This window comes from Monodelphis domestica, chromosome 3 (assembly GCF_027887165.1).
Source record: "Monodelphis domestica isolate mMonDom1 chromosome 3, mMonDom1.pri, whole genome shotgun sequence".
Classification (NCBI taxonomy): domain Eukaryota; kingdom Metazoa; phylum Chordata; class Mammalia; order Didelphimorphia; family Didelphidae; genus Monodelphis; species Monodelphis domestica.
Window position 1 is genome coordinate 278,835,854 of NC_077229.1, and position 25,978 is coordinate 278,861,831.

The following is a 25,978-nucleotide window of genomic DNA, read 5'->3' on the forward strand; positions in this document are numbered from 1 at the left end:
TGACATAGAAACTGAAAGCAATAATATAAATGTAGATTGTGAGAAAGAAAACATTGATTCAACAATAGTAATAGAAAGTGAGAGCAATGGAACAGAAGCAATAGGAAGCTGTGGTGAAGCAACTAAGTCCTGGCAAAATAATAGCAGTGTAAAATCCTGGCAAAGCAGTGAAGCAAAAAATAATGGGGAGATGGGATGTGATGGACAGGAATTAGAGATACAATTCCCAGATCCATCCGTTTTGGCACCAATTATAGAAACATACTTACCACCAAATAGCACGGAACCTCATGTCTCATTAAAAGTAGGGGAGCAGATTTATGATCTTCTTGTGGATATAGGTGCTAGTAAATCTGTCTTGCAAACATCCCCTGATGAGTGCAAATCTGTAGGGATGATGGAAGTAGTGGGAGCTACTGGGAGACCACAAAGAATGAAGAAATTACAGCTGAAAATAGTATCATTGGGTCCTCTGTCTGTAGAGCACTCCTTTTTACTAATGCCTTCTTGCCCTGTGAACCTATTGGTCAGGGATCTATTATGTAAATTAGGGGCAACCATCTAGTGTACACTCTCTGAGGAGATATCTCTACACCTGCCAGAGGAATCTTTGAAAGTATTTCCATGCTATTCTTAGATATAGTGGAGTCAGAGGGAGACAGAGGAATAATATATCCCATACCAGATGATATCTCAAAGCAAGTTTGGGCTATGTCTTCTATAGATGTAGGGTTACTTAAATCAGCAACTCCAGTTAGGGTGAGGACAAAGGGGAGACCTCCGCCCTCTATTCCACAGTACTCCCTAAGTAAAGAAGCAGGGAAAGGGATGAGATCAATTATAGAATCCCTATTACAACAAGAAATCATAGTATCCTGCATCTCTGAATTCCAATACCCCTATACTACCAGTAAAAAAAAACCAAAAAACCAATGCAAGAGGAAAAATGGTCTACAGATTTGTGCAAGATTTAAGAGCAGTTAATGATTATGTCATAAAATCCCATCCAATAGTTCCAATTCCTCCATACCCAGCCATGCCAGATATTTCATGGTGGTAGACTTATGTTCCACTTTCTTTTCCATCCCAATCCATAAAGATTCATAAAAGATATTTGCATTTACTTGCTCTGGGATATCATCTGGTATGGGATATATTATTCCTCTGTCTCCCTCTGACTCCACTATATCTAAGAATAGCATGGAAATACTTTCAAAGATTCCTCTGGCAGATGTAGAGATATCTCCTCAGAGAGTGTACACTAGATGGTTGCCCCTAATTTACATAATAGATCCCTGACCAATAGGTTCACAGGGCAAGAAGGCATTAGTAAAAAGGAGTGCTCTACAGACAGAGGACCCAATGATACTATTTTCAGCTGTAATTTCTTCATTCTTTGTGGTCTCCCAGTAGGCCCCACTACTTCCATCATCCTTACAGATTTGTATTCATCAGGGGATGTTTGCAAGACAGATTTACTAGCACCTATATCCACAAGAGGATCATAAATCTGCTCCCCTACTTTTAATGAGACATGAGGTTCCGTGCTATTTGGTGGTAAGTATGTTTCTATAATTGGTGCCAAAACGGATGGATCTGGGAATTGTATCTCTAATTCCTGTCCATCACATCCCATCTCCCCATTATCTTTTGCTTCACTGCTTTGCCAGGATTTTACACTGCTATTATTTTGCCAGGACTTAGTTGCTTCACCACAGCTTCCTATTGCTTCTGTTCCATTGCTCTCACTTTCTATTATTATTGTTGAATCAATGTGCCCTATTATTTCACTTGGACTATTATATTCCAGAAGGCCAGGGAACTACATTTACAACCATGAATTACCTACCCTTAAAAATTGACTATATTTTCAGGGAAAATATATATTAAAAATATATAATTTAATAAGCTAGAAGATTTCCAAGCATTTCCCCCCCCCAAAAAAAAAGACCAGACCTAAACATAAAATTAGATGTCCAAATACAAAATTCAAGAGAAGACTAAAAAGGCAAATAAGGAACTCAATGAGGTTGAATTATTTATATATTATTTGTAACTCTTAAAAATTTTCAGCATTATCATAGTAGTTAGAAGTATTGTAAAATTTAAATTTTAGTCTCTAGTAATAAAAGTATTATATTTTATGAGGTTTATTAATGATTATTAGAAATCAAGGATACAAAATAATAAGCCATGTGCCCAGGGCACAATTAGCCCATTCACAGCCTACTTACAACATGTTGCAATCTCTGAGTAGAGGAAGAGAGAGCTTGAGAGGCAGAGAACCCTTTAAATAATAAATTGTGATCTTGTCCAGGTGGAGACTCAGGTGAGAGTATAGGGAATTCTGGGAAGTACCAAGGACTTCTGGGGATTGAAGTCTGGGGTTCAAATCTCCATTTTACAGTGTACATAAACAGAGGGTATGGTGGTAAGCTGTTTTGGATGATATGCAAATTCCACCTCTCCCAAATAAACCCAAAGATCCCAGCTTTTGAGATAAGAATTCACTATTTAACAAAAACTGTGGGGAAAACTGGAAAATAGTATGGCAAAACTTAGATATAGATCAATATTTCACACCCTATACCAAGATAAGGTCAAAATGGGTATATGATTTAGACATAAAGGGTGATATTATAAGTAACATAGGTGAACATATACTTGCTTACCTGTCAGATCCATGGAGAAGGGAAGAATTTATTATCAAACAAGAGACAGAGAAAATTCCAAGATGTAAAATGAGTAATTTTTATTATATTAAATTTAAAAGATTTTGTACATACAAAACCAATGCAACAAAGATCAGAAGGGAAGCAACAAACTGAAAAAAAAATTTTAAATGCTTTTCTCTCATAAATGTCTCATTTCTCAAATAAATAAAGAACTACATCAAATTTCTAAGAATCCCTCATTCCCCAATTGACAAATGGTCAAAGGATATGAACAAGCAGTTTTCAGATGAAGAAATCAAAGCTATCAATAATCATATAAAAAGATGTTCCAAATCCCTCTTGATTAGAGAAATGCACATTAAAACAACTCTGAGATACCACCTCATACCCATCAGACTGACCAATATGATAGTAAAGGAAAATGATAAATATTGAAAGGAGTATGACAGATTTGGGACCCTAATGTATTGCTGAAGGTGTTGTGAACAGATCTAACCGTTATAGAGGGTAATTTGGAATTATGCCCCAAAGGCTGTAAAACAATGCATATCCATTTGATCCAGTAATACTACTATTACCTCTGTATTGCCAAGAGATTTTTTTTTAATGGGAAAGGACACTCTTGTGCAAAAATATTTATAGTAGCCCTTATTGTGGTGGCAAAGAATTATAAACTAAAGGGATATCCATCAACTGAGGAATGGTTGAACAAATGGTGGTATATAATGGTGATGGAATATTATTTTCCTGTAAGGAATGATAAATATGATGATTTCAGAAAGGGCTGGAAAGACCTACACAAACTGATGCAGGGTGAAATAACCAGAACTAGGAAAACATTGTGCACAGTAAAAGCAATATTGTGGAATGATCAAATGTAATACACTTAGCTACTCTCAGCAATACAATGATCCAAGACAATTCTGAGGGGTTTATGACAAAGAATGCTGTCCAACTCCAGAGAAAGAACTGTTGGAGTAGGAATGCAGATAAAAGCACATGATTTTTCACTTGTTTATTGGGTATATGTTTGAGGATTTTGGTTTTATAAGATGAGTCACTCATAAAAATGAATAATATGTAAATATATTTTGCATGATAATATATGTATAACCCAGATGAATTGTTTGCCAGGTCAAGGAGGGAAGGAGGAAGGGATACAATTTGTATCATATAACTTTGGAAAAATTATATGGAAATTTTTTATTACTTGTAATTAGTAAAAAAAAAATTAAAAAGAGAAATATCACATCAAAAAACCTAAACCAAACCCAAAGCCAAACTAAAACAAAATTGAGGAATAAGAAAGAGAAATACACTGAGAAAAGAAAAAAAAAACAGAGGAAAATGGGGGTAAATTATCTGATATAATGTACATAAAAATCAAAATAGTGGAAGGGAAGATTGGGGGTGTCAGGCAATGATTGAATCTGATTCTCATTGGAATTGGTGCAAAGCAGGATTACCGTCCACACAAAGTGAACTATAGAAATCCATTTTATTCTATATGGAAGCATGAAGGAGAAAGTGTATAAGAAAGATGTAGGGGACAAAAGGACTGCAGAAAACAAGTCCAAAAACTAAATGGAAAATAACCTTATCCTAAAGAATGAGTATGCTCAAGAACAAATTATAGAAACAATGAACAATTTCACTAAAGAGAATGAGAACAAGGAGACAACATACCAAAATTTTGGGGATGAAACCAGAGCAGTTCTTAGGGGACAATTTCTATCTAAATGCTTATATCAATAAGGAGCAGATCAGTGAATTGGGTGTGTAACTAAAAGAACTAGAAAAAAGAACAAGTAAAAAAATCCCCAATTAAATATCAAATTGAAAATCCTGAAAATCAAAGCAGAGATTAATAAAACTGGAAAGTCAGAAAACTATTGAACTAATAAATAAGATAAGGAGCTGATTTTGTGGGGGGGAACCAATAAAATAGACAAACCACTGGCTACTTTGATAAAAAAAAAAAGAAGAAAGAAAAAAAGAAAGAAAACCAAATAACCAATATCAAAAATGAAAAGGGTGAAATCACATGCAATGATGAGAAAATTAAAGCAATTATTAGGAATTAATGTGCCCAATTATATGCCAATAAATCTAACAATCTAAGTAAATTAGATGAATATTTTAATTTTTTATTTTATTTTATTTTAATGAATATTTTAAAAATATAAATTGCCTAGATTTTTTTTTTTTGGAATTTTGGAAGAAGAGGAAATAGAATACTTCACCCAATCTGAGGGAAACAAAACAAAAAACAAAAAAACAAAAACAGATACTGAACAAGCCATCAATGAATTCACAAAGAAAAAAGCCCCAGGACCAGATGGATCACCAGTGAATTCTACCAATCATTTAAAGAACAATTAATTCCAAAACTATATGAACTATTTGGAAAAATAGCTGAGGAAGAAACTCTATCAAATTCCATTTGTGACCCAAATATGGTGCTGATTCCTAAACCAGAAGAGGAACACCAGAGAAAGTCAACTAAATCAATCTCCCTAATGAAAATTGATGCAAAAAATTTAAATACCAAAAAGATTACAGCAATATAGCACAAAGATCATACATTGCGATCAGATGGGTTTTATATAAGGAATGCAAGGATAATTCAACTTTAAGAAAACCATCAGTGTAATTGACCTAATCAATAACAAACCAACAGAAACTATATTATTATCTTAAAAGATGCAGAAAAATCTTTTGACAAAATTAAACATCCATTCCTATTTAGAAACACTAGATGTAATTGCGCATCAGATATGGGAGGGGCTGGGGGAGTACTGGAGGGAAAGAACATGAGTCTTGTAACCATGGAAAAGTATTCTAAATCATCTAATTAAATAAAATTTTCAAAAAAAGAAAAGAATAAAAACACTAGAAAACAGTGGAATGAATGGAACATTCCTCAAAATGAATTATAACATCTATCTAAAATCATCACTAAACATTATCTGCAATGAGGTTAAACTAGAAGTCTTCCTATCTGGAGTGAAGAAGGGTGTCTATTAGCTCCATTGCTATCGAATATTGTAATAGAAGTGCTAACTTTAGCAATAAGAGAAGAAAAAAAATTTGAAGAAATTGGAATAGGCATTGAGAAAATAAAGCTATCACTCTTTGCAGATGATATGATGGTATATTTAGAAAATCAACTAACAACTAGTTGAAATAATACCTTATCAAAGTTTCAGGATACAAAATAAACTCACATAAATCATCAGCATTTCTACATATTACCAACAAAATTTAGCAGCAAGAGATAGAAAGAGAAATTCCATTTAAAATAACTATAGATAATATAAAACACCTGGGAGTCTACCTGCCAAGACAAACCTAGCAACTATATGATCACAACTACAAAACACTTTTCACACAAATAAAGTCAGGTATAAACAATTGGAAAAACATTAATTGCTCATAGTTAGGCTGAATTAATATAATAAAAATGACAATTCTATGTAAAAGTAATTTACTTATTCAGTGCCATACCAATCAAACTACCAAATAATTATTTTGTAGAACTAGAAAAATAATAACAAAATTAATCTGGAAGAACAAAAGGTCAAGAATATCAAGGGGATTAATAAAAAAATATGAAGGAAGGTGGCCTAGCAGACCAGATCTCAAACTGTACTATAAAGCAGTAATTATCTGCTAAGAAATAGAATGGTGGATCAATGGAATAGATTAGATACATAATATACAGGAATAAAAAACCTTAGCAACATAATATTTGATAAATCAAAAGACTCCAGTTTGGGGGATAAGAACTCATTCTTTAAGAAAAACTGCTGGGAAAACTGAATAACATATGACAGAAACTAGGTACAAACCAATACCTCATACCATATACCAAACTAAAGTCAAAATGGATATATAATTTAGAAATAAAAGGTGAAACCATAAATTTAGAGAAGCGAAGAATAGTTTACCTGTCAGATCTATGGATAAGGGAAGAACACATAGAGAACATTATGAAATATAAAATAGATAATTTATAATTTTAAATTATAATCATAATTTATAATTATAATTATTAACTTGAGTTTTGAATTTTAAAAATCCATGCAACCAAAACTAAAAGTGAAACATCAGAATGGGAAAAATTTTTTATAGCAAGTCTCTGACAAAAGCCTTATTTCTCAGATATGTAGAGAACTGGCTCAAATTTATATAATTTACAAGTGGTCAAAGGATATGAACAAGCAATTCCAAGATGTAGAAATTAAAACTATCTTTAATCATATGAAAAAATGTTCCAAATCACTATTAATTAGAGAAATGTAAATTAAAATAATTCTGAAGTACCACCTCACACCTATCAAACTAGCTAATATGACAAAAAAGATCAATGATGAATGTTGGAAGGGACATGGAAAAATTTGGACACTAATACACTGTTGGTGGAACTGTGAACTGATATGGCCATTCTGGAGTGCAATCTGGAATCATGCCCAAAAAGCCATAAAACTGTGTATTCCGTTTGATCTGGCAATATCACTGCTAGGTCTATATCCCAAAGAGATCAAAGATAGGGGAAAAGGACCCACGTGTACAGAAATATTTATAGCAGCTTTTTTTTTCATGGTAGCAAAGAACTGAAATTGAAGGGATGTCCAACAATTGGGGAACTGCTGAACAAATTGTGATATATGATTGTAATGGAATACTATTGTACCATAAGAAATGACAAACAAGATGATCACAAAAAAAACACTGGAAAGACTTATATGATGTATTTCAAAGTGAAGTGAGCAGTGCCAGGAGGAGGTTGTTTATAGTAACAGTAATTAAGAATGATGATCAGCTGTGAATGACTTAATTATTAATAGCAATTCAAGGATCCAGAACAACTCCAAGGGACTGATGATAAAAAAAAAAAGGCTCTCCATCGCCATAGAAGGAAATGCAGACTGAAACCATTTTTTGCTTTATTTCCTCCATGAATTTTTTGCAAGTATAAGGGACAGGTGTCTTTCACAATATAATGTACACAGAACTAGGTATTATTTGGTAACACACATACAATTTATATTAGCTGCTGTCTTGGGGAAGAGGGAGGGAGGATGAAAGCATGGATTGAAAAATGTAAGAAAATGATTATTGAAAATGTTACTGACATGATCTGAAAAAAAAACATAAAAAATATTCTTCTTTTTAATGATGTTTTTAGGGATGTTCTAGAGCTTCCTGTATAGTCAATTATGCGCTTCTCCAAAAAGACTGCCTATTAAATCAAGAGCTAGCATGAGTCATCTCTTTATGTGTAAGGCTAGGGTTTTTTTTTTAAGTTTTTTATTTTATTTTTTTAACAAGGGAAGTGTAGTTGACTTCATCCACCCTCGTGTGTCATGAAGGACTGGGTAAACCATCTCTCTCTCTGATAGGATAGGTATAGTCATGTTTTTTTCTATTTTTTAGGCAACAATTACTAATGCCAACACAAGAGTCCCAGGAGTGTGTATGTGTGTATAAATAATTTTATTTAAAGATTTTTTATTTTTCCAATAACATGTAATAATTTTCAGCATAAGTTTTCTGAAATTATAAGATTCAAATTGGCTCCCTCCTCCCGCCCTCCCTGCCCTGTCTCCTCTTGGTGGTGGTAAGGAATTTGATCTGGTATGGCACTGAATAAGCAAGTTAACTAACATAGAATTGTCATTTTTATTATATTAGCTCAACCTACCTTGAGCAATTAATATTTTTCCAATTGTTTAGAGCTAATTTTGTGTGAAAAGTGTTTTGTAATTGTGTTTATATAATTCTTTTGTTTTGGCAAGTAGATTCCCAGGTATTTTCTGTTGTTTATAGTTATTTTAAGTGGAGTTTCTCTTTCTATCTTTTGCTGCTGAACTTTGTTGGTAATATGTAGAAATGTTGATGATTTGTGTGGATTTATTTTGCATCCTGCAACTTTGTTAAGTTATTAATTATTTCAGCTAGTTTTTAGTTGATTCTCATATCATTTGCAAAGAGTGATAGTTGAGTTTCCTTACTGCCTACTTCAATTCCTTTAATTTCTTCTTCTTTTCTTATTGCTAACATTAGCATTTCTATCATGATAATAATAGTGTGATAATGGGCATCCTTGCTTTAACCCTGACCTTATTGGGAAGGTTTCTAATTTTTATCCATTGCAGATGGTAGTTACTGAACCTTCTTGAGCAAGGGAGTAACATGCTCAGATCTTTGCTTTAGGAATACCATTTGTGTTTTTATTTTTTTATTTTATTTTATTTTTTAAATATATTTTATTTGATCATTTCCAAGCATTATTCATTAAAGACATAGATCATTTTCTTTTCCTCCCCCCACCCCCCATAGCCAACCATTTGTGTTTTAAATGATGGCACATGTAAAATCTATATTGGATTGCTTACCATCTTGGGAACTGGGGAAGGGTGGGAAGGGTTAGTGTTGTGGGAAACCTGCATCCAATCACTACACTAGGTATCCAATGTATTCTACAGATTAGGAAACTAGCCAGGCCCAAACCTCAAGATGCCTAATTATCTTTGCACACATATGATTTGTATTTGCAAAGTGAAACCCTAATTTGCTTCTCATGAACTATTAGCTTAAAAGTTCAGCCCAGAGACTTTGCCTTAATGCCACCCATCATCCAATAATATAATCCTTTTCTCCCATTAACTCTGTTTTCCCACAGCACTAACTCAAACTAGCTCTGTAGATGTGTAGACCAATACTGTCCCCCAACTTCTGTGGGCCACCTCCCTTCAGTGTCTAGGGGGGAATGGGATGTGGAGAAAAACTAGGGAAGTATCTGCCTGATCTTGCCCCAGGCTCTACAGAATGGAGGGTCAGACCAGTTTGGGAGCAGAGGTGGGAGGGAGAGTGGGAATCCATTTAATCACACCTGATTGGTATCTGGAATCAGTCTTAGCCAGTTCACTTTCATCTAGGCCTGCCAGGCACTGAGCAAGCTGTGAAACTGTCCTGTGGGGTTTAGATAAAAAGGATATTTCTGTTATGAATCTGCAGTCCATAAAGCCTCTCACAGTCTTCAAATGACCTCATTGATGAGCTTCTATTTGCTGTTGCTCAGTTGTGAGGAATTCTTCTTGACCCCATTTGAAATTTCCTTAGTAAAGATACAGGAGTTGTTTGCCATTTCCTACTCCAGCTCATTTTTACAGGTGAGGAAACTGAGACAAAGAGGGTTAAGTGACCTGACCAGGATCACACAGCTAGAAAGTGTCTGAGGTCACATTTGAACTCAAGTCTTCCTAATTCCAGGTCTGGAGCTCTCTACAGTGTGCACCTAGCTGCCTTATGAGAAGCTATAAGAACGACCAAAGATATGGACCTCTCAAGATCTGGCCCTTTCAACTAAATTACCAACTACTGTAGCTCCTTTAGCTTACTTTCTGGTGTAGAACTATCTCAGGCTGGTTAGCCACAGGCTCTGAGGAAAGAATGGGATTAAGGCCAGTTGATATCTAATTCCAGTTCCATTGGGATTGGGAAGGACTGTGTAGTTTATTTAGTTCAAACCCTTTATTGTAGAGATAAAGAAATGGAGGCCCTGAGAGATAAGTTATTAACAATAATGATAACAAAGCTCAAATGTGTGTAACACTTCACATCCTCCTCTTCTTTGTTGCTTTTGACCCTGGCCCACCCTCTTTTCCTAGATTGTCTCTTCTCTCTGGTTCTATTCTTACCTGCTTGACTGCTCTTTAGTCTTACCTGCTAGACTGCCTCACCACTCATGTCTCTCAAAAATGGGGATAATAATCAAGGAGCAGTTTGTCTCCTCTCTCTTCCTCTCTTTTTCTGTCTCTGTCTCTCTGTCTCTCTCTCTGTGTCTCTCTGTTTCTCTCTCTTTGTCTCTCTCTGTCTCTCTCTCCTCTCCTCTTCCTCTTCTCCCTCTCCCCCCTCTCTCCTCTCTCCCCTGTTTCTCCTTTTTCTCTCATTTTCTCTATTTTTTCTCAGTCTTTGCCTCTCTTTCAGTCTCTCACCTTACTAGTTCCCATGGGTTCAGTCTCTATGCAGATGATTTCCAGATCTACAAATCAGCCCCAGTTTCTCACCTGAGCTTCAGGTCTATCTCCAACTGCCTATTAGAAATCTTGAACTGGATGTCCTACAGACATCTCAAGCTCAATATGTCCTAAACAGAACTCATTATCTTTCCCTCTAATCCATCTTCCTTCTTGAATATCCCTATTTCTGTCCATTTGTCCAGTTTCCTGGAGTTTGCAACCTTGGCATTAACCTTAATTCCTTACTCTCTCTCACTTCACATATCTAATATGTTGCCAAATTTGCTGCTACTAGCTTTATAGCATCTCATAAATCTGACCCATTTTCTTTATTTGCATAATCATTAAGAGTCTTTAGCTCAGGCCCCCATCATCCCTCACCTGGTCTATGCCATTGCCCTCCTAATTTGTTTCTCTGCCTCAAATCTTTCCCTATTCTGGACCATCTTACATGATACTGCCAAAATGATTTCTTTAAGTACCAGCCTTACTATATATTGCCTTACTCAATAATGTCCAATGGCCCTCTATTGCCTCTAGGATAAAATGTAAGCCCTCTGTTTAGCTTTTAAAGACCTTCCCAAAATGGTCCCAATCTATGTTTCTGGCCTCTTTTTATTTTTGTATTATTTTAGTCTAAAAAACAATTTTATTTAATTAATTAATTTAGAATATTTTCCCATGGTTACATGATTCATGTTATTCCCCTCCTCCTCCCATAGCCTATGAGCAATTCCATTGGGACTTTACATGTGTCATTGATCAAGACCTATTTCCATATTGTTGATATTTGCACTAGGGTGATCTTTTAACGTCTGCATTCCCAATCATATCCCCATTGAACCATGTGATCAAGCATTTGTTTTTCATCTGTGTTTCTACTCCCACAGTTCTTCCTCTGGATGTGGATAGTGTTCTTTCTCTTAAGTCCCTCAGAATTGTCCTGAAACATTGCTGGCCTCTTCTTTTTAATAATCTTACATGCTGCAATCTAGTCAAACTGAGTTTTTCTATGTTATGCACACAGATATCCTCTTTTCTCACTGTCACCTCATAAATTCCTTCAAGTCACAGCTCAAGCATCATCTTCTTTCCTAATCCCTCATCCCTAACTGTTAGTGCCCTCTTTTCTTAATCATTTACATCTATTTTTATTTATATTGTATTACTGATTTCATATATACATATAAAATTTTACACATATGTGTATACATGTACATATATATTTGTATATAGCTATATATTTTCAGTGTCTCTCCCATTAGAATGTCAGTGGCTCACAAATAGGGTCCATTTCATTCTTTATATTTGTAAAAAACAAAAATAAAAGCTAGAATTTATATAATGATTGAAAGTTTACAAAGTATTTTACATATATTAACTCACAACAACTCTGGGAGCTAAGTGCTATTATTATTCCCATTTTACTGATGAGGAAACTGGGAAATAGAGGTTAGATGAACTTCCTATGGTTACACAGACAGTAAATGCTTGAGGAAAGATTAGAACTCAGGTCTTCCTTTAATTTAATTTTTTATTAAAATCCTTACCTACCATCCTAGAATCAATACTGTGTATTGGTTCCAAGGCAGAAGAGCAATAAGGGCTAGCAATGGAGGTTAAGTGACTTGCCCAGGGTTACACAGTTAGGATGTGTCTGAGGCCAGATTTGAACCTAGGACTTCCTGTCTCCAGGCGTGGCTCTCAATCCACTGAGCCTCCCAACTGCCTCCCAGAATTCAGATCTTCCTGACTAAAAGTCCCAAGCTCTACCTAATTGTCCCCAATGCTTGTATATACTATAGTAGGCATTTGGGATGTGGGAGGACTAGTACTGCTGGTGTGAGGGCTTGCCAAATCCTTTTCAGGGCTGCGTATCCACCTTTAGTATCCACCTGGTACTCAACACTCACCTGTGGCTTCAAGAATATGTAAAATGCATAGTGGCATCAGCCCAGTCAAACCATCTTGGCAGATGGGCTAAAGCAAATTGAGGGTAACCACTGGGCCACAATCCCATCAGTGAGTTAAGGGGGTGTCTGCCCTATGCATGTAAAGGCTTCCCCTAATGGAATATGTAGATGAGAACAATTTATTCCAGTGATCGTGAAGGTAGCTGCAGCAAAGGCTGTGGAGTTCCCAGAACTTGTTCAGATTGCAAAGATGCCACGGTTATCCTCTACATCCTGCACCATCACCAGTCATCCTGACTTTTGTCCTGTCCCCAACTTGGATGACTCTGGAAGAGAGAGTGAGGCCATTAACTGTGCCCTTCTGCCTCACTTAAATCCAATTCATGTACAAGTTAAGACATCACCCTATAATATCACTGGTCCTCTTCAAAAATGAAGGACAAACAACAATGGTAGGCATTTAATAAATTCTTATTGATTGATTGCTTGATGGAAGGTTTATAATTGCTTTCCCCAACAACCGTATGAGGTAAGTATTATCATTCTCAGTAGACAGAGGAGGGAACTGAATTAAGAAAGGTTAAGGGATTGGTACAACTCGCAAAGAACTGTGGCTGTAACCCAGGTGTCTTGATAGCCAAGCCAGGCCAAGCCTCTCACCAGCACATGTGCTGCTTCTCTCTGACTGAAAAGAGCAGGGAAAACCTCCAGTATTGTCTATTACTCAAGAAATTAGCCACCCAAAGTGTCATTTGAATTCCATACCTAGAGAAGAAACAAGATTGAGAGGGTGTGGAACAGCTGAGTTTCTAAATGTACCCGAGGTTATTTCTCAATAACTCTGTGTCTCTTCTTTGAAGGAAAGAGGTGAGGGATGGGGTGGTAGCTGGCACAGAGCAGCTCTTGGGTGTTTTCCTGAGTAGGAGTTTAACCACTATTTGTCTATGAGGGCCTGGCACTCTCTGTTCCTTCCAGAAGAAGGAAAGTGGTATATGAGATCACCCTGACAGAGACCAGTTTCCTGTAGAGCACAACGAGAGCCATGGGGGAAGATCTTTGGTCTGATAATATCCTGGACCCAGGCCAGGGAAGCTCTCCCTACAGGGCAGGAGAGAGGTGTCACTTTAGTAGGACAGCTTGGCATAGCTTCCTGTCTGGGCTTCCTTTTAGAAGGTCTGATGTTCTGGTTAGTTGGTATTGTGGACTAGGGGAAATAAGCCACCAACATGAAATCATGAATTCACCAAGAATTTATTTACTACAGAATTGTGTGAGGTGGTAGGGAATGAGACTTAATGAGTAGAAGGCCAGCCTTGGAGGCAGAGTCAAAATGGAGGCCTAGAAGGAGCAGAAGGTCAGATCTCTGAATACCCTTCTTTACGAATCACAAACTAAATGCTCTTAGGGGACTGAAAATCAAACCTAACAACAAGACAGAGGCAAGGAAACCTCCTGCTGGACTCAATTCACAAGGTACGCCCCCCCCCCCCCAACCGGAATCTGAGAACACTCAGGTTTAAGGGGAAGGCAGAAGGAATGTCTCAGGACCCCTCCCCTGCCCACCTAGAGCACTGAGCCTCCAGCAGCAGCAGGAACCTCTGGGCAGGCAAAGGTGATGGTCTGGAGGGTGTACCTTGCTGGCATAGCTGTGCCAAGGTCAGAGCGTCGAACACAGATGGCGGGGAAGGAGCTGGAGAGGGAGCTTAGAGCTGGCAACCTGGCCAGAGCTGTGGAGATCCTCCATATTTGCTCCAGTCTTCCAGAGGTTTTGGCCTCAGAGCACACTGAGCCCAACCCAGCTGAACTTAATCCCATCAAAAGTCTTCAGAACTCAGGGAAGCCCAGGCTCCACACCCCTCCCTCATTGACTGCTGGACTTTAATCCAATCAAAGCCTCCAGAGGACAGGGAAGCTCAAAACCCAACAACCCTCCCCCACAGACATCACTGAGAGATATTCTGTCAAAGCTCCAAGAGGGGACTGACAGAAGCCCCCAAAACCAAAAGAATGAGAGGAGCAAGAGCACAGACAAATACAGGGATCAAAGAAGGGGTGAATATGAGCAAACAACAGAAAAAGAAGAAAGAAATTACAATAGACAGCTTCTATTCAGCGAACAGAACAGAGGGGGAGGGATCAGCAAACAATAAATCAGAAATCCCACTGAATTGAATACAGGCTTTGGAAGAACTTAAAATGCAATTCAAAACACAATTAAGAGAGGAGGAAGACAATTGGGAAAAGAACTTAAAAACTAAGATAAGTCATCTGGAAACAGAGACACTTGAACTAAAATGAGAAAATAGTGTCTTGAAAGCCAAAATCAACCAGCTGAAAAATGAGGCAAAGGAGATGAAAGATGAGGTAAAGAGGATGAAAGATGACCTCCATAGAAAATCAGACCAGAAAGAGAAAGATTACTAAAAAGTCAGGGATGAAATCCAGTCTTTAAGAACCAGAATACAACAACTAGAATTAAGTGACCTCACAAGGCAGCAGGACATTATAAAACAAAACCAAAAGAATGAAAAAAATGAGGAAAATATGAAGCATCTCATTCACAAAACAGAGGATTTAGAAAATTGTTCGAGGAGAGACAATTTAAGAATCATTGGTCTACTAGAAGACCATGACAAAAGAAAAAGTCTAGACACAATACCACAGGAAATTATTCAAGAAAACTGCCCCAATATTCTAGAACAAGAGGGAAAAGTGGAGATCGAAAGAATCCACAGATCACCTCCTGTACTTAATCCCCAACTGAAAACACCCAGGAATATTATAGCCAAATTCAAGAACTATCAGACCAAAGAAAAGATATTACAAGTTGCCAAAAAGAAGTCATTCAGATACCATGGAACCACAGTGAAGATAACGCAAGATCTGGCTGCATCCCCACCGAAGGACTGAAAGGCATGGAATATGATATTCCAGAAAGCAAGGGAAGTAGGTCTACAGCCAAGAATCAACTATCCAGCAAAACTGACTATATTCTTACAAGGGAAAGTAAGGTCATTCAACAAAATAGAAGAATTCCAAGAATTTGTAAAGAAAAGACCAGACCTGAACAGAAAATTTGATGACCAAGAACAGAACTGAAGAGAATCATCAAAAGGTAATTTTAAAAAAAGGAAAAAAAGAAAAGCAAAACAAATAAACCCCCCTCCCTTTTTTTTAAGAGACTCAATAAGTTAAAATGTTATGTATCCCTATAAGAAAAGAGGTCATTAGTAACTCTTAAAAGCTGTTGTTATCACCTGGGCAGCTAGAAGAATTACACTTAGAGGGAACGGTGACAAACTGTATAGGATGAAAGGACAAGACATAAATAGGTATACAGATATATGCAGGCATAAATACATATACTTGTGTGTGTGTGTGTGTATATATATATATATATATGTATATATATATATATATACACACACAACTAGAGCTAAAAAAAGAGGTTAATACTAAAATAAATGGGAAAGAAACAAATGGAGGTAAATTTATATGTCACAAAGAAGCTCATGGTGGGAGGGGGGAGAACATCAATACACTGGAAGGGTAAAGAGGTTCAAGATAGGAAATACTCAACTATGATGTGCTTTGAAATTGACCCAAAGAGGGAAGAACAATCCAATACATTGGGGCAGAGAATAGATTTGCACCCTATAGGGGAATAGAAGGGTAACAAATGGACTGGTGGGGAGGGGAAGCAGTACAAGGGAGGGCGAGTGTGGGGTAGTTTTAAAAAGACTGCAAAGAAAATAAGGGGGGGAATAAGAAGGGAGGGGGTAGAAAGGGAAGTAAAATAAGGTTGGAAACTAGGGGGACTGATTATAAACAAACATTGGTGTAGAAGGAAATAGTGAAAGAAGAAAAGGCAGGATCAGGAGTAGAAATCAAAATGCTGGGAAATACACAGATAGTAATCATAACTCTGAATGTGAATGGAATGAACTCACCCATAAAATTCAAGCGAATAGCAGAGTGGATTAGAATCCAAAACCCTACCATATGCTGTCCACAAGAAACACACATGAGGAAGGTAGATACATATAGGGTGAAAGTAAGAGGATGGAGCCAAGTCTATTGGGCATCAACTGATAAAAAGAAGGCAGGAGTCACAATCATGATATTTGACAAAGCCAAAGTAAAAATAAATCTAGTTAAAAGAGATAGGGGAGACTTCCGGTCAAGATGGTGGTGTAGAAGCAGTGAAAGTTCAGACCTCTGAAACCCTTCCTTACCGATCGCAAACAGAGTGCTCCTAGGCCACCGAAATTCAAGCTGAACAACAGGATAGACCTGGGGAAACCTCCTCCTGGACCTGGATCAAAAGGTACCACACTCCAAAAGCCAGAACCCTAGATCCCTCTGATCTAAGGGGTAGACAGAAAGAAGGTCCAAGGACCCATCCCCCCCCCAACCCAGAGTGCTGAGCCCACGGCATCAGCGGGAACCTCAGGGCTCTGAGGACTCACTTTGAAAGCAACCTGAGCCAGTCTCCGGGGCACCCAACACAGACGGCAGGGAAACATAGAGAGAAGGGGGAAGCCTGTAGCCCCCTGGCTGGGTCCTTCCATCTGAGTCTCAAGGGAGGTCCCAGCTTTAGGGCACCAGCTGAACCCAATCCCATCAGGAGCCCTCAGAGCTACTGAAAGGACAGAAAACTCAGGGCTGGCAAAGGGGTTGCTCCAAAGAGCTTACCTTGAAAGTAACCCGGGCCAGTTTCTTGGCACTCAACACAGACTGTGGAAGAAGAGGTTGCTGCTTTTTTTTCTTCCTTTTTTTGGCTCGGGGATCATTTGGCCCACACCACCTGAACCTAATCCCATCAGGAGCCCTCAGAGTCCAGGCAAGCAACAACCCCTCCCCCCTTAGAGAGCTGGGTCTTCTGAAAGAACCAGCTGAACCTAATCCCATCAGGAGCCCTCAGAGCTACTGAAAGGACAGAAAACTCAGGGCTGGCAAAGTGGTTGCTCCAAAGAGCTTACCTTGAAAGTAACCTGGGCCAGTTTCTGGGCACTCATCACAGACTGTGGAAGAGGAGGTTGCTGCTTTTTTTTTTCTTCCTTTTTTTGGCTCGGGGATCATTTGGCCCACACCACCTGAATCTAATCCCATCAGGAGCCCTCAGAGTCCAGGCAAGCAATAACCCCTCCCCCCTTAGAGAGCTGGGTCTTCTGAAAAAACAGAAACCTAGAGGCGAAGTCAAGATGGCAGCCTAAAAGGAGCATAGACCTGGCAGCCTGGCCAGAGCTTTAGAGATCCTCCATATCTGCTCCAGCCATCCAGGAAGTTTAAAACTCAGAGTAAACCCAGCCCAACTAAACTGAACTCAATCCCATCAAAAGTCTCCAGAACATAGCCCAGGCTCCCCATCCATGCTCACTGACTGCTGGACTTTAAGCCAATCAAAAGCCTCCAGAGGACAGGAAAGCTCAAACCCCCAACAACCCTCTCTCAGAGATTACACCAAGAGATCCTCTGTTAAAGCTCCAAGAGGGGAGACTGATAGAAGTCCCCAAAAAACAAAAAAAACGAGAGGAACAAGAGCACAGACAAATACGGGGAGGAAAGAAGGGGTGAATTTGAACAAACAACAGAAACAGAAGAAAGAAACTACAATAGACAGCTACTACTCAGCAAATGGAACAGAGGGGGAGAGATCAGCAAACGATAAACCAGAAATCCCAGCGAATTGGATACAGGCTGTGGAAGAACTCAAAACACAACTAAGAGAGGCTGAAGACAATTGGGAAAAGAACTTAAAAATTAAGATAAGTCATCTGGAAACAGAGGCACTTGAACTAAAACAAGAAAATAGTGTCCTGAAAGCCAAAATCATCCAGCTGGAAAATGAGGCAAAGGAGATGAAAGATGAGGCAAAGGAGATGAAAGACGAGATAAAGAGGATGAAAGACTATCTTCAAAGAAACTCAGACCAGAAGGAAAAAGACGACCAAAAAGCCAAAGATGATATCCAATCTTTAAGAACCAGAGTAAAACAACTAGAATCAAGTGACCTCACAAGGCAGCAGGACACTATAAAACAAAACAAAAAGAATGAAAAATTGAGGAAAATGTGAAGCATCTCATTCACAAAACAGACGATTTAGAAAATCGTTCAAGAAGAGACAATTTAAGAATAATTGGACTACCAGAAGACCACGCCAAAAGAAAAAGCCTGGACATAATACTAGAGGAAATTATCCAGGAAAACTGTCCTGAGATCCTAGAACAAGAGGGGAAAGTGGAGATTGAAAGAATCCACAGATCACTCCCTGTATTTAATCCCCAACTGACAACACCAAGAAATGTTATAGCCAAATTCAAAAACAATCAGATGAAAGAACAGGTATTATAAGCTGCCAAGAAGAAACCATTCAGATACCATGGAAACATGGTGAGGATAACACAGGATCTGTCTGCATCCACACTGAAGGACTGAAAGGCATGGAATATGATATTCCGGAAAGCAAGGGAACTAGGCCTACAGCCAAGAATAAAATACCCATCAAAACTGACTATATTCTTACAGGGGAAAGTATGGTCATTTAATACAACAGAAGAGTTCCAAGCATTCATAAATAAAAGACCAGACCAGAACAGAAAATTTGAAGTCCAACCACAGAACTCAAGAGAATCATCAAAAGGTAATTAAAAAAGAGGGGAAAAACAACAATAAAAAAGGTTTTTTTTTAAAGACTCAATAAGTTAAAATGATATGTATCCCTATAAGAAAAGAGGTCATTGGCAACTCTTAAAAACTGTTGCTATCACCTAAGCAGCTAGAAGAACTACACTCAGAGGGAACAGTGACAAACTGTATAGGATGAAAGGACAAGACATAAATAGGTATATAGATATATGCATACATAAATACATATACATGTGTATGTATATATATAAATATATACATGACTAAAGCTAAAAAAAGAAAAGAGGTTATGACTAAAAGAAATGGGAAAAGAAACAAATGGGGGTAAATTTATATGTCACAAAGAAGCTCATGGTAGAAGAGGGGAGAACATCGTTACACTGGAAGGGTAAAGAGGTTGGAGATAGGAAATACTCAACTCTTACGTACTTTGAAACTGACCCAAAGAGGGAAGAACAATCCAATCCATTGGAGAAGAGAATAGATTTGTGCCCTATAGGGGAGTAGAAGGGTAAAAAACAGACTGGTGAGGAGGGAAGCAGTACAAGGGAGGGAGAGGGTGGGGGGGGATTTTAAAAAGACCACAGGGGAAAATAAGGGAGGGAATAAGAAAGGAGGGGGGTAGAAAGGGAAATACAAGGGGGACTGATTTAAAGTCAATCACTGGACTAAAAGGTAGAGCTGAAGAAGAAAGGTTAGAATTAGGGAAGGATATCAAAATGCCAAGGAGTCCACAAATGACAGTCATAACATTGAACATGAATGGGATGAACTCACCCATAAAAGGTAGACGAATAGAAGAATGGATTAGAATCCAAAACCCTACCATATGTTGTTTCCAAGAAACACACATGAGGCGGGTAGACACCCAAAAGGTCAGAATTAAAGGATGGAGTAAGACCTTGTGGGCCTAAACTGACAGAAAGAAGGCAGGAGTGGCAATCATGATATCTGATAAAGCCAAAGCAAAAATAGACCTGATCAAAAGGGTTAGGGAGGGTAATTATATTTTGTTAAAAGGGACTTTAGATAATGAGGAAATATCACTAATCAACATATATGCACCAAATAATATAGCACCCAAATTTCTAATGGAGAAACTAGGAGAATGGAAGGAAGAAATAGACAATAAAACCATATTAGTGGGAGACTTGAACCAACCATTATCAAATTTAGATAAATCAAATCAAAAAATAACTAAGAAAGAGGTAAAAGAAGTGAATGAAATCTTAGAAAAATTAGAATTAATAGACATATGGAGAAAAATACATAGGGATAAAAAGCAATACAGCTTCTTCTCAGCACCACATGGCACATTCACAAAGATTGACCATACATTATTAGGTCACAGAAACATGGCACACAAATACAGAAAAGCAGAAATAATAAATGCAGCCTTTTCAGACCACAAGGCAATAAAAATAACGATCAGTAACATGGAAAACCAAATCAAAAACTAATTGGAAACTAAACAATATGATACTCCAAAATCGTTTAGTTAGAGAAGAAATCATAGAAACAATTAATAATTTCATCGAGGAAAATGACAATGCAAGACATCCTTTCAAACCTTTTGGGATGCAGCCAAAGCGGTAATCAGAGGTAAATTCATATCCCTGAGTGCATATATTAACAAACTAGGGAGAGCAGAGATCAATCAATTGGAAATGCAAATAAAAAAACTCGAAAGTGACCAAATTAAAAATCCCCAGCAGAAAACCAAACTAGAAATCCTAAAAATTAAGGTAAAAATTAATAAAATCGAAAGTGATAGAACTATTGATTTAATAAATAAGACAAGAAGCTGGTACTTTGAAAAAACAAACAAAATAGACAAAGTACTGGTCAATCTAATTAAAAAAAGGAAGAAAAGCAAATTAACAGCATCAAAGATGAAAAGGGGGACATCACCTCTGATGAAGAGGAAATTAAGGCAATCATTAAAAATTACTTTGCCCAATTATATGGCAATAAATATACCAATTTAAGTGATATGGATGAATATATACAAAATTACAAACTGCCTAGACTAACAGAAGAAGAAATAGAATTCTTAAATAATCCCATATCAGAAAATGAAATCCAACAGGCCATCAAAGAACTTCCTAAGAAAAAATCCCCAGGGCCTGATGGATTCACCAGTGAATTCTATCAAACATTCAGAGAACAGTTAATCCCAATACTATACAAACTATTTGACATAATAAGCAAAGAGGGAGTTCTACCAAACTCCTTTTATGACACAAACATGGTACTGATTCCAAAACCAGGCAGGTCAAAAACAGAGAAAGAAAACTATAGGCCAATCTCCCTAATGAATATAGATGCAAAAATCTTAAATAGGATACTAGCAAAAAGACTCCAGCAACTGATCAGAAGGGTCATCCACCATGATCAAGTAGGATTTATACCAGGGATGCAGGGCTGGTTCAATATTAGGAAAACCATCCACATAATTGACCACATCAACAAGCAAACCAGCAAGAACCACATGATTATCTCAATAGATGCAGAAAAAGCCTTTGATAAAATACAACGCCCATTCCTATTAAAAACACTAGAAAGCATAGGAATAGAAGGGTCATTCCTAAAAATAATAAACAGTATATATCTAAAACCAACAGCTAATATCATCTGCAATGGGGATAAACTAGATGCATTCCCAATAAGATCAGGAGTGAAAAAAGGATGCCCATTATCACCTCTACTATTTGACATTGTACTAGAAACACTAGCAGTAGCAATTAGAGAAGAAAAAGAAATTGAAGGGATCAAAATAGGCAAGGAGGAGACCAAGCTATCACTCTTTGCAGATGACATGATGATCTACTTAAAGAATCCTAGAGATTCAACCAAAAAGCTAATTGAAATAATCAACAACTTTAGCAAAGTTGCAGGATACAAAATAAACTCACATAAGGCATCAGCTTTTCTATATATCTCCAACACAGCTCAGCAGCAAAAACTAGAAAGAGAAATCCCATTCAAAATCACCTTAGACAAAATAAAATACCTAGGAATCTACCTCCCGAGACAAACACAGGAACTATATGAACATAACTACAAAACACTCGCCACACAACTAAAACTAGACTTGAGCAATTGGAAAAACATTAACTGCTCATGGGTAGGATGAGCCAATATAATAAAAATGACCATCCTACCCAAACTTATTTATCTATTTAGTGCCATACCCATGGAACTCCCAAAGAATTTCTTTACTGATTTAGAAAAAACCATAACAAAATTCATTTGGAATAACAAAAGATCAAGGATATCCAGGGAAATAATGAAAAAAAACACAAATGAGGGGGGCCTTGCAGTCCCAGACCTCAAACTATATTACAAAGCAGCAGTCATCAAAACAATTTGGTACTGGCTAAGAGACAGAAAGGAGGATCAGTGGAATAGACTGGGGGCAAGTGACCTCAGCCAGACAGTATACGATAAACCCAAAGATCCCAGGTTTTGGGACAAAAATCCACTATTCGATAAAAACTGCTGGGAAAATTGGAAGACAGTGTGGGAGAGATTAGGAATTGATCAACACCTGACACCCTACACCAAGATAAATTCAAAATGGGTGAAAGGCTTAAACATAAAGAAGGAAACCATAAGTAAATTGGGTAAACACAGAATAGTATACATGTCAGACCTTTGGGAGGGGAAAGACTTTAAAACCAAGCAAGACATAGAAAGAATCACAAAATGCAAAATAAATAATTTCGACTACATCAAATTAAAAGGCTTTTGTACAAACAAAACCAATGTAACTAAAATCAGAAGGAAAAAACAAATTGGGGAAAAAAGTCTTCATAAAAACCTCTGACAAAGGTCTAATTACTCAAATTTATAAGGAGCTAAACCAACTGTACAAAAAATCAAGCCATTCTCCAATTGATAAATGGACAAGGGACATGAATAGGCAATTTTCAGATAAAGAAATCAAAACTATTAATAAGCACATGAAAAAGTGTTCTAAATCTCTTATAATCAAAGAAATGAAAATCAAAACAACTCTGAGGTATCACCCCACACCTAGCAGATTGGCTAATATGACAGCTATGCAAAGTAATGAATGCTGGAGAGGGTGTGGCAAAGTTGAGACATTAATGCACTGCTGGTGGAGTTATGAATTGATCCAACCATTCTGGAGGGCAATTTGGAACTATGCACAAAGGGCGATAAAAGAATGTCTGCCCTTTGATCCAGCCATAGCACTGCTGGGTCTGTACCCCAAAGAGATAATGGACAAAAAGACTTGTACAAAAATATTCATAGCTGCGCTCTTTGTGGTGGCCAAAAATTGGAAAACGAGGGGATGCCCATCAATTGGGGAATGGCTGAACAATTTGTGGTATATGTTGGTGATGGAATATTATTGTGCAAAAAGGAATAATAAAGTGGAGGAATTCTATGGAGACTGGAATGACCTCCAAGAAGTGATGCAGAGCAAGAGGAGCAGAACCAGGAGAACATTGTACACAGAGACAAACACACTGTGGTATAATCGAACGTAATGGACTTCTCCATTAGTGGCAGTGTAATGTCCCCGAACAATCTGCAGGGATCTAGGAGAAAAAACACTATCCATAAGCAGAGGATAAACTGAGGGAGTAGAAACACCAAGGAAAAGCAACTGCCTGACCACAGTGGCTGAGGGGACATGACCAAGGAGAGACTCTAAACGAACACTCTAATGCAAATATTAACAACATGGCAATGCGTTCGAATCAAGCACACATGTGATACCCAGTGGAATCACGCGTCGGCTACGGGGGGTGGGAGGGAGGAAAAGAAAATGATCTTTGTCTTTAATGAATAATGCATGGAAATGATCAAATAAAATACTATAAAATTTAAAAAAAAGAGAGATAGGGAAGATAATTACATCCTGACAAAAGGCAGTATAGACAATGAGGAAATATCTGTACTCAACATGAATGAACCAAATGGCATAGCATCCAAATTTCTAAAGGAGAAACTAGTTGAGCTCAAGGATGAAATAGATAGAAAAACTATTCTAATGGGAGACCTGAACCTTCCTCTACCTGAACTAGATAAATCAAACCACAAAATAAATAAGAAAGAGGTAAGAGAAGTGAATGAAATCTTAGAAAAATTAGAGTTAGTAGACATGTGGAGAAAAATAAATAGGGACAAAAAGGAATATACTTTCTTTTCAGCAGCACACAGTACATACACAAAAATTGACCGTGTATTCGGGCATAAAAACATTTCAAACAAGTGCAAAAGAGAAGAAATAATAAATGTAACACTCTCAGATAACAATGCAATGAAAATAATAATTAGTAATGGTACATGGAGAAGTAAATAAAAAATTAATTGGAAATTAAACAATATGATTCTCCAAAACTGGTTAAAGAACAAATTGTAGAAACAATAACTACATTGAAGAAAATGAGAATGATGAGACACCCTTTCAAAACCTATGGGATGCAGCCAAAGCAGTTCTCAGGGGGAAATTTATATCCTTCAGTTCATATGTTAACAAATTAAGAAGGGAAGAAAGAGGTCAATGAATTGGGCATGCAAATTAAAAAACTAGAAAGTGAACAAATTAAAAATCCTCAGATGAAGACTAAATTAGAGATCCTAAAAATCAAAGGATAAATTAATAAAATTGAAATTCAAAGAATTATTGATTTAATAAATAAGATTAGAAGCCATTACTTTGAAAAAATAAAATAGACAAAGTCAGTCTAATTAAAAAAAGGAAAGAAAAAACCAAATTGACATAATCCAAGATGAAAAGGTAGCCCTCACCTCTAATGAAGAGGAAATTAAGGCAATCATTAAGAACTACTATGCCTAATTATATGGCAACAAATATGGCAATCTAGGTGATATGGATGAATGCTTACAAAAATATAAATTGCCTAGACTAACAGAGGAAGAAATAAATTATCAAAACAACCCCATATCAGAAAAAAAAATTGAACAAGCCATCAAAGAACTCCCTAAGAAAAAATCCCCAGGTCCAGATGGATTAACAAATGAATTCTATCAAACATTCAAAGAACAACTAATCCCAATATTATACAAACTATTTGACAGAATAAGCCAAGAAGGAGTTCTACCAAATTCATTTTATGACACAAACATGGTGCTGATCCCAAAGCCAGGCAGGTCAAAAACAGAGAAAGAAAACTATAGACCAATCTCCCTAATGAATATAGATGCAAAAATCTTAAATAGGATACTAGCAAAAAGACTGCAGCAAGTCACTACAAGGGTCATCCACTATGACCAGGCAGGATTCATACCAGGAATGCAAGGATGGTTCAATATTAGGAAAACCATCCACATAATTGACCATATTAACAAGTACACTGACAAAAATCACATGATTATCTCAATAGATGCAGAAAAAAGCCTTTGATAAAATACAACACCCATTCCTATTGAAAACACTAGAAAGTATAGGAATAGAAGGACCTTTCCTAAAAATAATAAACAGTATATATCTAAAACCATTAGCAAACATCATCTACAATGGGGATAAACTAGAAGCCTTCCCAATAAGATAAAGAGTGAAACAAGGATGCCCATTATCACCTCTATTATTTAACATTGTACTAGAGACACTAGTTGTAGTGATTAGAGAAGAAAAATAAATTGAAGGCATTAAAATAGGCAATGAGGAGACCAAGCTATCACTCTTTGCAGATAATAGTCTACTTAAAGAGTCCT